This window comes from Silene latifolia, chromosome 7 (genome assembly GCF_048544455.1).
Source record: "Silene latifolia isolate original U9 population chromosome 7, ASM4854445v1, whole genome shotgun sequence".
Taxonomy (NCBI): domain Eukaryota; kingdom Viridiplantae; phylum Streptophyta; class Magnoliopsida; order Caryophyllales; family Caryophyllaceae; genus Silene; species Silene latifolia.
The window spans coordinates 90,757,908-90,773,135 of NC_133532.1; positions in this window are offsets into that span (position 1 = coordinate 90,757,908).

Here is a 15,228-nt window from a genome sequence, read left to right on the forward strand (position 1 = left end):
GAGTGAGCACTCCTACAACTACACTACAGTTGTCTAGGACAAACATTTCAAAATTTGTCATTTCAAATCCCACTTGACATAGTGGCACACACCAACTTCACGAGTCGAGTCTTTTTTGAGTAAGTGTGCGAAAATGGTCGATCGTGTTTTGATTAATCGTCGATTTCTTATCCTTAGTTCCAAAATGGTGGGAACTAGTAATGGAAGTGTTAATGGTCGATCCGAACAACCCGCAAATGGTAATGATCAAATCCTAGCTGCACTCATTCGTCTCCAGACAAGCCAAGACCAAGCTTATGCTCGCCTTAACGCCATCGAAGGCCGTATTGTCACGGTAGAAGCTAGACTTCCTCCTGTAGAGGATGCCATTCCCGACGTGTTCATACACGATAATCTTCCACCCTTTGTTGACAACCAGAAGTCAATCTTCCACCATGTCCTACTGAAGCTGAAAAGCGACTCCAATATTTGGAGGGGCAACTAATGTACCTCAAGGGAGATGACATCTATAGGGAAAACAACCATAAATATGTGGCAGTAAATGCTCAACTGCCAACTAACTTCAACATGACTGACATCCCGAAGTTTAAGGGGCATGAAAACCCTTTGAACCATATTCGTGCATTTAAAGATTATATGTCAATCAAAGGCATCAAGCCAGAGATGTTCTTAAGGATCTTTCATTAATCTCTTGCCACTATTCTTAAGCAGTGGTTCTACTCCTTGGATCACAAGAAAATTGCTACTTGGGACGATGCTGCAATTAAGTTCACCAAACAGTATGCAGATAATGCTGAAATTCAAGTCCACATGCGCACTCTAGAGGTTCTTACCCAAAATGAGTAAAGAAGGTTTCACCGACTTCCTAAGTAGGTGGAGAAAGACTAGCATGCAACTCGTCGAACGCCCAGACGAAGCTACTCTTGTTGAAAAGTTTGTGGACAATTTAAGGCCAATTTACGCGAATCATCTAAGGTACCAAAACATAAAGTCCTTCAAAGATTTAACTGTGTTAGGAACAAGAATTGAAGACGACATCAGTAAAGGACTTTTGTTGAAATCAATAGGTCGCGGATATCAAGGCACAACGAGCCGTTCTTATGGCTCCACTAGCAAGACCGACGAGGTCAACCTTGTCGAATCATCTACCAAGAAGAATAACCCGCAAAGGAAGTTCACAACCTTTGGTGACTCGTACTCCAATGCTCTAAAAAGACTGATGAAACAAGGCATACTCCAACCCATAGGACCCACACCTGACGCAGAGAAGAAGTTTAGGTTCTGGGATGGGAATGTCTACTGCGAGTACCATAGAGGCAAGGGGCATGATACAGAGAATTGCTTCAAATTGAAACATGCCATTCAAGATATGATTGAAGATGGGCGCTTGCCTATACCTCCTGCAAGCAAACCTAACAATACTCATAATTCTCTTGGAATTCTGATGATCATAGATGAGGAATCCACCTTAGATTGTTCACACCTCATTTCTCCAGCTGAAGATGAGATCAATGCACTAGAAAATGAGGAGTTATTCAACCATCTCCTCTACAATCGCTGATTTTGTCGCATGGGCAAAGAGTGTAAGTAGACAATATTTCAGAGCTAGAAGCTGTAGTGGCATCCCTACGCAATCCAAGGACTATACCTAGGGAAGACGGGCCAGTGGTTGTAGTCTTATCTCAAGAATCCACAATGCAAGAAGTGATCGCAGTGACCGACAATCTAGTCGAGCAAATAATCAACTTAGAAGCTGAAATCATAAGCTTGAGAGAACACACTATCGTCAATGGGATATGGGCAGATGATGATGAAGATGTTTACCTCCAAGAACATCCTCTAGTCAAGGCTAGTGAGGATTAAGATGTAGACCACCTTACTCGCTCGGGATGTCCATATCAAAATGTCACTCAAGGACAAACAAGTTGTCCAGTTGATACTAACACCAATGTCATCACACCAAATGATGGCGAAGATACATCTCCCGACCATTTATTGAAGCAAATTCAAAAGACGAAGGCTGATATTTCAGTCTGGCAACTAGTTGCAAGTTCATTTCCTCATCGCCAGGCTTTACTGCAATCATTGGCTAAATTGAACGTAGCACACGACTCTACGCCCGACGACGTCAAGCAACCTAGTCTTCCAAGACTCAATCAAGCTAAGTAATCCAGTTACTTTCTCAGATGAGGACTTGCCTCCCTTTGGCACCACTCATAACCTCGCTCAATACATCACAGTCACATGCTTGAAGAAAAACGTACCAATGACTTTGGTGGATAATGGCTCCGCAGTCAATGTCATACCACTAAAAACAGCATACAAGTTAGGCATGAAAGAATCAGACTGGACTCCTACTATCCAAGGCGTTCAGGCATACGATAGAACGTGACGTAAAGTAATGGGGCTAGTTAACCTTACTGTGGCCACTGGGCCAATCGAGCGAAAGGTTAATTTTTAGATAGTGGACATCGAGGCATCTTTCAATATACTTCTGGGTAGGCCTTGGATTCACGCTTCCAAAGCAGTAACATCCACCTTACACCAAAAGATCAAGATCCCCCTAGATGGCAAGGTAGTGAGGATCACTTCAACACCAATCAAGGCCGTAATAGAGAAAATGTCAGGCAACCAAGTAGTTGCAGATCCAGTGTACGAGCTTGGAGGATTTCAAATCATAAACCTTATAGAGAGCGATCTGGCTCCCTTATATTTCGACCCATACTCCAACTTAGTGGTCAACCACATGCTCAAATCCCAGGGATACTTCCAAGGAATGCCGTTAAACCCTCTCAGAAAGAGTACCTTTACACCTATTAAGGAATGTGATTCCCAAAAGATACCACTAGGCTTAGGGTACAAACCCACGAAAGCTGAAACCCTTAAAATGCTTACTCAAGTTTGGAATCACAAGAATAAGGGAATCCAAATGCAACCCTATCTCCCTACACTAAATGGTTACTTCATCAGAGAAGGAGACTGTGAAAATTTCCATGCATTTCCCGAACCTTGGAGGTACAATGGCATGCAATTAGCTGGAATCGAGGTCTTCCATGATTGCTACTTCATTCCTCCAGAAACGGTTCCTACCGTCAAAACTCAACAGGCACCTTGTTTCGACGAATAGGCTGTTAGCCTTCTATTTGGAGAGGATCGATTCGTCAAGGCAACGCAGGATGAGATCATTACCATGATACTTCAAGACGACCATTTCAACAATACAACACTGATCACTGACACCAGCTCAAATCAGCAGAAAGGATGAAGAAAGTCCATCAAGTGGACCAACAATCAAGGAAAGCTCTTCAAGGTCACTACTAAAGAGGGAGATATGTTCAAAGGAGAACCCGAAGACGATGAATTCGAGTCAGAGTCAGTATCGGAGTCAGTGTCGGAACCTAAGTCTAGAGAAGTCGCTAGAGAGTCTCCTCATGTCGTCACTTCCCACCCTTTTGTTTCTCCTAGCATAGCATCGCCTAATAACAGTAGCTTGGGGAATGTCGTAGCAACTGTCCCTTTACCGCCACTGACTATTGCGCATATGGCTTCTTTTTTCCGGCTATTTTCAAACATTAATATGAATAAATCTGATTCTGCTTACTCCTTGTGTCATTCTGAATGCAATTCTATTTACGATGATAATGAGGATGATCCTGACCCAGACTCAATCGAATTACCTCCCTATATAATTAAAGAAATACTAGAAGAGGGGGAAGGGGCACCAGTCATAGAAAACACTGAACCTATCAATGTAGGAATGGAATTAAAACCCCAAGAACTTAGGCTAGGGATGACCCTAGACCCAACTGAAAGGGACAACTTCATCGACATCCTACACGAGTTCAAAGACGTCTTCGCTTGGTCTTACAAAGACATGCCAGGGATCGACAGGGATATTGCAAAACATCGCATTCCAATCAAGCCAGGTTTCAAGCCCGTAAAGCAGAAACTTCGTCGGATGAGGACAGAGTGGGCTCTTAAGATTAAAGAAGAAGTCGATAAGCAATTCAAAGCCAGATTCATCAAAGTTTCCGAGTATTCAGACTGGGTGGTTAATATAGTCCCCGTACCCAAAAAGGATAGGCAAATCCGGGTTTGTGTTGATTTCAGAAACTCGAATAAAGCGAGTCCTAAAGATGACTTCCCACTACCACACATCGATATATTCGTAGATAATACAATAGATTACGCGCTGTTATCCTTTATGGACGGGTATGCTGAAAGGATTCATTAACCCTCAAATTAAAATCTTTAATTTTATTTCTAAATTACTTATTAAATTAGATGATGATCTTATGCATGTATAACAAAATAAAACAAAGATTAAGAAATATGCTCCTTACATTGAGGAAAAACGATTGAAGGGCACAAGCAAGAACTCCTTTCTTACTTGTTCTTGAGCTTAAATAATTGGATGATCCTCCGTGTCTCAATATTGTGAGATCCTCCTTTCAATTGCACCAAGACAAACCGCTAATTTTAATTTATATATTAACTAGATATATCAAATTAGAAACCTTAAAAATAATCTAATAATATATCTTATTACTACCTTTAGTAACTAAATAATATTAGATCAGAACAATTTTATTTTCTTTTCTAAAACTAATTTTAGAGAGAGAAAGAGAGAAGAGTGAGTTGTAAATTATGTAAGAATGAATAATCAAAAATAAGAACAATTCTTATCTTATGGGGTGGGAAAACCGGTTGGGAGGAGAGAGGGAGGAGAGCCAATGCATGCAAAATTACTTTTGCAATTGTTATTAGCAAAGGTTATTAGGGTGTAGAATAGGCTATCATACAAATCATTATGTTTTCCACTTAGTAAACCATTTAACCATTTCTTTCATTTCCCTCATAAAACCGGTTTTCACATGTAATATTGAGTCCATTTTATTTTTGTCAATTTGTCATTTTGTCATATAATGTGTGACATGTGACAAATAACATGTTATTAATAATATTAATGCATACTTAACATTTAAATATCATTACATATATTAATTTAATTATATATAATAATTGACTAGTAATTCCCAATTACATGTATATAAAATGGTCCACGTTAATATAATCTACAACATATTGCAATTATAATTAACGATTCATTCTTAATTTAATGGTTTCATAAACAAAATTTTAGTAATATATAACATCTTAATTACTAAAACGAATCTTATTTAATCGAATTACAATAAGATTCATATTCTTACTCACATATGTAAATTGTTCAATTTTAAGGAATTAATTAATCTATATCATTATACAATTAATTAATTTTATCTATTAAGGGAATTGTCCTTTCGGTGTGACCTTAAGGGATCAACTGATCACCACCGTCAAACGACAGTAATGTTAAACTCTAGTCAGCTAATCATTACTGATTAATGTTGATCAGTTGATGTATAAAAATGAATCATCCCTTTACGTATTCTTATCATGATTTTTATTAATGTGATCGCACTATTGCGGAGGACACATATTCCAACAATCTCCCACTTTTCCGAGACAAGTGTGCGTCACCAATTCTCTTGTCCTATTACAATCTCCCACTCAACTCAAGGTGTCTTGCAGGTCGTCCTTTCAAGTGATCATATCAAGAGTGGTTTCCTCGATCTGGAGAGTAACTGTCTGACCGGAATTATCTACCGTAGATACCTTCCGAGCGTGGCCACGCATTTTCAGTTCACTACTCCTCGAGTGTCCTTGAGATTATTAAATAACCCTGACAAGGGGGTGGACAATTCCTATCGCACTATTCCCTTTGTTTAGCCACAACTCATTATGACCCAAAAGATATCCATTAGACCTCATTTACGAAAATCGTAGAGCATAATTTAAAGTCACTCAGAAATTGTGCCAACTTGAGCGAATAGTCTTTAGTCAAAGAATTGACTCAAAAGAATACTATAGTAGCTCTCGCCACGACCAGGCTATATTAATTGCTAGAACTCTATAAGCGGTCACAGCCCGATAAAGTGTCTCTTACAGTCTGTCCATGTGATCGACTAGTCATCTCTTATGACCCTATGGCACTTGAACTTGCCATCAATCGACTCACAGTCTAGTCACTTAGAGAACTCACCTCATACAAGTAACTATGGGCAATTACTATGTTAATCCAGTTCTCTTTAATAGGGTTCAATATTGTCTCAACAACCTATTTGGATAAAACAAAGTAATAGAGTAATCACAAAATAAAAGAGTTTATAAAGAAACTCAAACGATATATGCGATTATCTTATATTAATAATCAATACAATATTATTACTTCATATCTCATAATCTAATACAAATTAGGCATACGCTTAAAACCCATGGAAGCTACAAGTCGGTTATACGTAGCCTGAGATAGAATCTTGGTTAGAGGATCAGCAATATTATCGTCTGTCCTAACCTAACAAATCTCTATTTCCTTGCTTTCAATGTAATCCCTGATCATATAAAATTTTCTGGGTACATGTCTAGACTTGTTGATAGACCTGGGTTTTTTAGCTTGAAAGATGGCCGCTCTATTATCATAATAAAGTGTGATAGGTGTTGGAATATGTGTCCTCCGACAATAATGCGATCACGACTGTTGATCATGATGATCACGTGTTTAAATATCATTATAAAGAATACAATTGGGAAGTAATTTTGTTATCACAATCGGTCAACATATATCGGTAATGATTGGTCGACTAGAGTTTGACATTACTTTGTCGTGCGGCGGTGGTGATCGATTGACCCCTAGGTCATACCTATAGGGCAACACTCTTAATTGATTATTTAATTAATCGTATAATGTTACGAGTTAATTAAATTACTTGAAAATTGACGGACAATTTTGGAAGTAAAATTTACGTATCAAATTATAATGTGATTATATGAGATACGGTCTGAGTAATTGAATCGTATAATTACTCGGATGAAATTATTGTTAATAGAAACAATTAAATCTGAATGAATTATTATAAATACAAACTGTTGTGATTTATAATCGGTAAAATATTTTGGTACAAGTAATTATGAAATTACTAAGTCTTTTTTGTATATGACGTATTTTTATCAATACGTTGATTTTTAATGTGTTAAAAATACATAACATATTTATGTGACATATGACATGTTACATATTGACAAATTGACAAAAATAATATGGACTCCATATTATAATTGTGCCGAAATAAGGGAGGGGTTTTAGACTAATATTGTGTTATTTAATTTTTTAATAAACACAATGATTACCTATTATTTAGCCATGCAAGCCTATTATGTATTGTAAAGAACAACAATTGCATGCATTGGCTCCCCTAAAAGCCCCCCTTCCACCCGGTTTTGAGAAGACAAAAACCATCATGGTTTTTGATTATTTTACCTAATAATATACAAAATGTTGTAGATTATTCATTCATTCAACTACTCATCCAAAATATAATTCTAGAGAGAAAAATAACTCTCCCCTTATTCTCTCTACAAAACCGAAATATTCAAAGTGTTACATAATATTTTGGTTCAATTTTCTTCAAATTAATATTGTACTAGCTTCTATAATATTAATTTTATTAAGGGTTAGCTTTGGGTATAAATCCTAAGGAGAGATCCTATACTTGGATCTTGTTTCTTCCATTAAGGGAAAGCTCATAAATAAAAGAAAAGGAGATTTATTTTGTGTCCATAAAACCGAAATCACCAATGTAAGGACATGATTTCTCCTCTATTTTATCATTTGTTTGCATGCATAAAATCCACATTTAATTTTATGACAAATTAATTTAAACATATATGAGTATGTTAGTATGTATAAAGATCTATATTTCCTTCAATCGGTATCAAGAGCCACGGTTGTTTGCATGCAAATCGGTTAAAAGTTTTTCCGAGTTATAAGAATAACATATAAAACTTGTAAAAATTTGTGTTATTATGAGATATCACGAAATTAATTCATGCATGTTAATATTTCTGGTTCTAAAATGTTTTAGGATATTTTGGTTAATTTTACGGATTTTTTCTGTTCATATTATACAATAATGGCATTTAAATATGATTTTATGAGTAAAAATGACATTTTCGGTCTAAAATTAGCTATACTTCGAATTTTCAGTTGATTTTTGGATATGTTGTCACATACATTATTTTGAGATAACCTGTAAATTTTAATAATTTTTGGACTTGTTATGCTCGAAAAATGGTTTTTTCATTATTAAATTCGGATTTAGGTGAAAAATAGGTTAATATGAGTTAAATTTCGAATCTGGTCATAGAAAATTAATATGTTGTCACATGCAATTTTACAAGATGTGTGTAAAATAATTGGCTATAAAGAAGTCTTTTTGCATGATTTATGGATTTTTGAAGAAAAATAGCATAAATAGTGACATTATTAGTGTAAAATTAATAAAACATAATCTACGACTTAGGAAAAACGTCTAATGTTGCATTTTATTATCTTTTTCAGATCTAAAATTGAAAAGTTAATGAATATAATTTTTCCATGTTTTTATGGTTATTTTTGTTAAAACCGATAAACCGCAACATTGTTTTTCCGGAAAATTTGCGAAATTTTTAACCTAAGATTTTGAACATTATGAGTGTCATGGTATTTTTCCAGAATGTTCATAAGTTTAAATTTCAAATTTTGAATTTATTTGAAATTTTGTGATTCATTTGAAGTTTATAGCTTATTTTTGTAATTTTTGGTCCATTTATGAACAATTTTATAAAATATGGGTTAATTATGGTCAAATTATTAGTGAAGACTAAATTTTGAGTCCTAAGAGGTTAGGGTAATTAACTTATGCATAAATATGAGTTTATGTATTTTTGTGATTATAAAAATGTTGAAATCACGCAAATCCGTAAAAACCGAGTAATATACGATATTGGCAAATTAAAGGCGATTTAGCATAAAATTGAGCATGTTCATACATATTATAATGCTGCATTTTTCTTTATGATTGTCATAATTTTAGTTTATGTAATTTTGAATTATGTAATTTTACTTAGTATGGCCTTAGATTTTATTGGTATTTCCCGAAATGTATGGGAATATCGATTCGGTTGTAATTTATTGTGATCTCGTATCACCGTTTTGTAATTTAATAGATTTATTTTATTTTAGTTACAAATGTATAATAGGAAATTATGTAATTTATTATGTAATTTTATTTATCTCGGAGTTCCCAAAGACGGATTTCTTCAAGATGTTGATACATAAAGACGGTGTTACCTCGAGATGCGTGCCACAACCGAAGTTCAAGGGACCAATGGAGTTGGTTTCCGAATATGTAATAGTTAAATAGTTTTTCTATTTTAGGAAAGGCCATACTAGGATTTATTTATTTTTATGCTTGCATTTTATTTTATGTCACATGCATCGCTAAATCGCCATAACTAAACATGCATTGTCATTTTATCGAGTTTATCGACCGTGTCAATTAAAATTATCGTAGTTCACCGCTTTAGTTCACTTAAAACGTGATAGATAATAAATTGACATGACCTCTCGCTAAAACAATCAATTGAGACATAGCCTTACCAAATAGTAGAAACCATGAAAACCTATTTCGTGAGGGAGTGCACTCGGCCACACCGGGGTACAAACCTTGTTACGTAGGGGAAGTGGGTGATAAATGTCTATCCACCGAATTCATGTTGATGAGGGTTTCATCGGCCACACCGTGCCCAAGTTAATGTGGGTTTGGATCATGGAGACATTTATTCGAAATTTGGATTGAACTCAACAAAATTTTTTGATAAGGGTTTTATCGGCCACACCGTCCCCTTGTTGAATGTGTTTTGGGCTATAGATAAATGTTAATGTAATATTATCGACCAAGAGTTCTAAAAGTAGAATCGATTAAAATGTTAATCCACCGAGTTATATTGATGAGGGTTTCATCGGCCACACCGTGCCCAAGTTAATATGAATTTGGGTCTTGGAATCATTTATCTAGTTGGGTAGAGGTCACTAGAAAAATGCAAAAAACTTGTTTAAATCATACATTTTTACGAGTATTATTATTAAAACGACAATTGTTTTACTCCTTATATTTTGTTTTGTAGACCACTTCTTTTTCATAACAAATGGCAACACCAACACCAACTCCTAATGCCACACCTCTCGCTAGTTCATCTTGGCTCCGATCCTTTATGGATTGATGTAAATTTGAAAAGAATGGGTCAAATTTCACCGATTGGGATGCCCAACTCAAATTAGCCGCCGAAGGTGACGACAAGCTTCGTTACCTTACCGAGGCCTCTCCACCCGAACCCTCCACTAGGTCCACCGCGGCCACTAGGGAAGCATATGAGGCTTACCAAAAGGAGTCCGCCGCAATGAAAAATGTCTTGATATTTGCGATGGAGGCGGACCTCCAAAGGAGAACCTTTAAAATGGGCAATGCTAATGAGATTTACTCCAAACTTGTGACCATGTTTTCACAAACTCCGCGGATCGTCCAATATGAGGCGGCCGCGGCATTCTTTGATCTCGACTTCAAAGAGGGCCAAAAGGTTAGCCCTCATGTGCTCAAACTCATGGAGCTTGTCGAGACCTTGAAAATTCAAAAGGTTGAAATCCCCAAAGAACTCATCGTAGATAGGATTCTACACTCCTTGTCCAAAGTCAAGGCATATGTGCAATTCCGGGTGAATTTTAACATGCAAGACAAGGACGTGTCTCTTGAGGAGTAGCACAAGTTACTTGTGCAAGCCGAGAGGGACATGGGGTTAAATGTGAACCCTCCTAAGGATGTGCTTAACATAAGCACTAAGAGTAAGGGGAAGTTCAAGAAGAATGGGAGAAAGGGCAAGAAGCTAGCTCCCACTTTCACCAAAGCTAAGACTTGTGAAGCTAGCACCTCAAAGATCAAGAAGGGTCCTCTTGACAAATGCCATTATTGTAATGGTATGGGACATTGGAAAAGAAATTGTTCCAAATACCTTGGTGATATTAAGGCTGGAAAGATCACTCCAGTAGGTAAATGACTAACCTTCTTTTATGTTTCTAATTCAACTATGGTATTATGATGCAAAGTTGTGATAATGTATCTCCCTTTTTATTGTAAATAGGGCCTACACCAAGCAAAGACAAGGGAAAGGAAAAGCAAGCATAAGAAACCATCAAGAAGCTAGGGATAGCTTTCATGGAGCTTTGCTTTTCATTGTCTTATTTTAAGTTATGTTTTGGATTTTTAGAACTTTAAGTTTCCGTGTTCGACATGGAAAGGTATTTTGGATAATGATTGTATTTTGGATTATGGTGACTTGGTTTGCAACCCAAGTCACCCGTTTTATCATTTATCTTTTTCGTTCTAAAAATTCATGTTTAAATGCTTGTTCTTAGAAACATAAGATTATTCGCTTAAAGTGATCTAATAGACAAATATAATGACGGGTTTCATTATATGTCCACATGCTTAAGGCGTGTGTATGATCATTTATAAAGTAATTTTGAGTCTATGAACTCTCTTAAAGGAATGTCAATCACCAAGTACACATATGAAATCAATAACCATTAGTCTATCTATGAGATAGTTCTCCTTATACTTCAACATCATTAATTTGTGTCTCATATGCTATCTTTGAATCTATAGTGTATTTATTCTAAAGATAGAGTGGGAGAAAAATGAGGACACAACACACAAGACAAGATAAAATTGTGTACTTGTGTAAATGAAGATCTACGCAAGAGAGAATGATTTGAATGAAAGCATATCTATTTACATAGTATGCCGAATAGATGAGATCTATGGTCTCAAGTTAGTTCTATATGACTAAAGAGACCAAGTGAAGTAATCATAAGAGTATATTCTCAAGATAACTACACGAGGAGACCAAAAGAAAGTTTTGGAAGAAAAATGACGAATGAAAAGTCTTAACAAGTTTTTGACTAAGTTTATGAAATTTTTGACCAATAGTTTCAACTTTGAGATTTACTTAAGAGCCTAAATGAATCAAAGTTACATACTAGTTATGATCGAGTTGCAAAATTGATATACCGATACCTTCAATGGCCAAGTTTTAACCACACAAATGTCATTGCTTAACCTCAATATGAAATGGTTAAACCTCCTTCCAAAAGGGATATTTTGAAGGATGTGTATTAGATATTACTTATATTTAATAAATGACATTGCTACACATCATTATGACATGAATGTGTTAGAGATTTAAAATCTCTTTCTGTAAGGTTTAAGATGAGACCACTTCAAAATAGGAATTTTGAAAGGGTATGATGGGAACATATATGGTTTTATCCTAATAACTTGGCAATGCAATTTATATTTCAATTCTTGATAAATTTCGATTGAGAAGTCAATTTCGAAATATGTAGAATTCAGTGGGAGTTAGGAAATTCTCATGTGAAGACATGGAATTTAGTGGGAGCTATCATCCTTTGAATGTTTACAACTCATCACTCATTAAAGAATGACGAGCTAATACCTTCTTTCATAAAGAAGCTTTTGAGTTTTCAATTCTGGATGAAAATGGACTATGATGAATCCAATTACATCAAGGGATTTTGGATTAGTATTAAGAGATACACATCGTATCAACATTCACATAAGTTATTCATATAGATGAAAATGGAATTGCCATTAGCAGTCATGGTCGTTCATTGAACCTATGAACGGTTGATCTCATGATTATTAGTTACTAATGTTTCCGCCATTAGAATAATCATGTACATGTCCAATTATGAATCATATGCATAAGAGCATGATGATTGATTGGTAAGCCATAATAGAAACGTCATGAATTCTCAAATAGAATCCGATGAGCGATTTCGGTGTCTGACGGAATATTCTATTATGTGATAAGAGGTTGCACATTATAGAAAGTCCGAGCACATATAAGGATTTATGAGAATCCCAAATCTTTCAAGCCTAGAAAGAGAAATAAGAAGTTTTGGAAAGATGATTGGTTGAATAAGAGGTTATTCAAAGATAATCCTTCCTAGTTAGGCTAGGACTTGTGAGAAGTGCTAAGCTAATAATCTTGACAATTGTTACAAGATTCTACAAAACATGTACCTAGTGCATTGTGTGTGGATGGAATACTTGATCAGTACAAGTTATATCATTCATCACAAATTCGTTCGTTATGTGATAGTCGATAATAAAGTTCTTTCAAGTTAAAGAACCGAAACCAAGGTCGGGAACCTTGATGTGTACTTGGTAAGATTCATGCTATGAGAGAGAACATGAATGTAAAGGAAAATGCAAGTGTAAGAAGTTTGAACACATGGACACATGGGATGTTAAACTTCTATTGCAATCAATAAGTGTTTACACTTACGATATACATCACAAGGTTGTAATATGATATTGACTACCCGAGTGTGATGTCGACATTTGTCGTTTGAGTTATTATTAACTCACCTTGTACATTGTTATATCCAAACGGGTTGTGGAGACAATAGTTTTTGGACATGGCGTGGAAACACGGACACGTAAAAATAAAAGAATAAACAAAGAGAATAATAAAAACACTCCCCGATTACTAACTAGTAACTCAAACTAACTCCGTTCTATTTCCACAATATAATACACCCTTTATCCCAATAATTAACCAAGTCTCATCTCATTACTCCGTCTCATAATATAATACTCCATAGTAACCAGATATCGTATTATCACCGTCGACCCTAAGACAAAGACAAGGGTGAGTGAACTGGTGGATAAAAACCGCAAAACAATATTTCCATCTCAATATCCATTTTAAACTCAAATAACTCAATAACCATGGTCGCACTGGACCGTAAACATAACTCGGCTCAAAGGCCCCATAACTCATAACTCAATACCAGTAACCAATTATTATCTCAATTTTAATATCGATAATGTCAAAGGTTCACAGAACCGTGCTCAACACTTAGAGTAAAACTCTAAGCTACTCACCCACGAGTCAATGTCAAAGAGAACGACAATTAAAATACAATAATAAAGCAATCCCGAAATATCACTGTCTCGAGGCCAAAGATGAAATCATCTATCAATAATAAAACTAATGATTTGACGAGAGATTCATAATCTAGCAAATAACGAGTCAAAACCCCGAATACATGACATGCTCAACAAACTCATGCTAGTATGCTACGTTTATCATGCTACTTTTATCCCTTCACAAACCAATAGTTCGAATCACACCATTATGCCACCCTACTACACACAACTAATAAACATACGAGTTCCTCAAACAAATCTACAATTCTTTAATCTCACTCGTGCAACCCAACTCACAGAGAGAAAGTACGGTGTAACAATGCATAATATATAGATACTACTATATACACAATAATATTCACAATAACATATCACCACATAATTTTGAATACGAAAAACAATTAGCACAAATTTCATATAACCCCGAATCATAATATTAATAATAGGATCGGTAGAATCGTGTTACCTTAAATTAAAACACTTGACCAAGAATAAAAAAAAACGATCCAAAGCTTTACGATAAGGCTGATTTACAAAGGAATCATATTAATGAATGAAGATGGCAACATGGCTTCAATATGTCCAAGACGAGGGAAGACCTTACTATGAGAGTTATTGTATAATAGAATTGAAATTGGCCAAGGATAGAAAATTTGGAAAGTTAAGGCGGTAGACAGAGAACTAGGTTTTTGGGAATAAGTCCACATGAGGGTTTAATGAGAAATATGGTAATATAGTTTAAGAGTCTTCAGACGACTAAAAATAGCAAACCAAAGATTTTCCATAAAGATAAATTATAGAGACCAATCGACTGAATTACCTTGTACAAGACTAAATAGAATTTCAAAGGCAACTTAAATATTAATTTTTTGTTCTTTTATAAAATAAAATTAATAATAAGAAATATTAGAAATATTTGAGATATTACAATCTTCTCCTCTTAAAAGAAACTTCGTCCCCGAAGTTTGATTCGAAAGTAAATTAAATTGACAATTTGAATGGTATTACAATCCACCCATCTTAAAATCAAAGTTCGTCCTCGAACTTAAAATAAAAATTTGAATAAATATTTGAAATATAAGAAAATTCTAGCCAAAATGACTCAAACAAAAACTTCATAAAACACATGGAAACTGAAAAAGCGGTGTCAAGATATGACGATCTTAACACCTAACTAAGAAAAAACCCGCTCTGATACCAATTGTAACACCCCTGATTTTTGGCTAAATAAAAACCAACTTTTACATATGAAACGCGCCGAAATACAGAGATATTATAATTAATATACAAAGTTTTT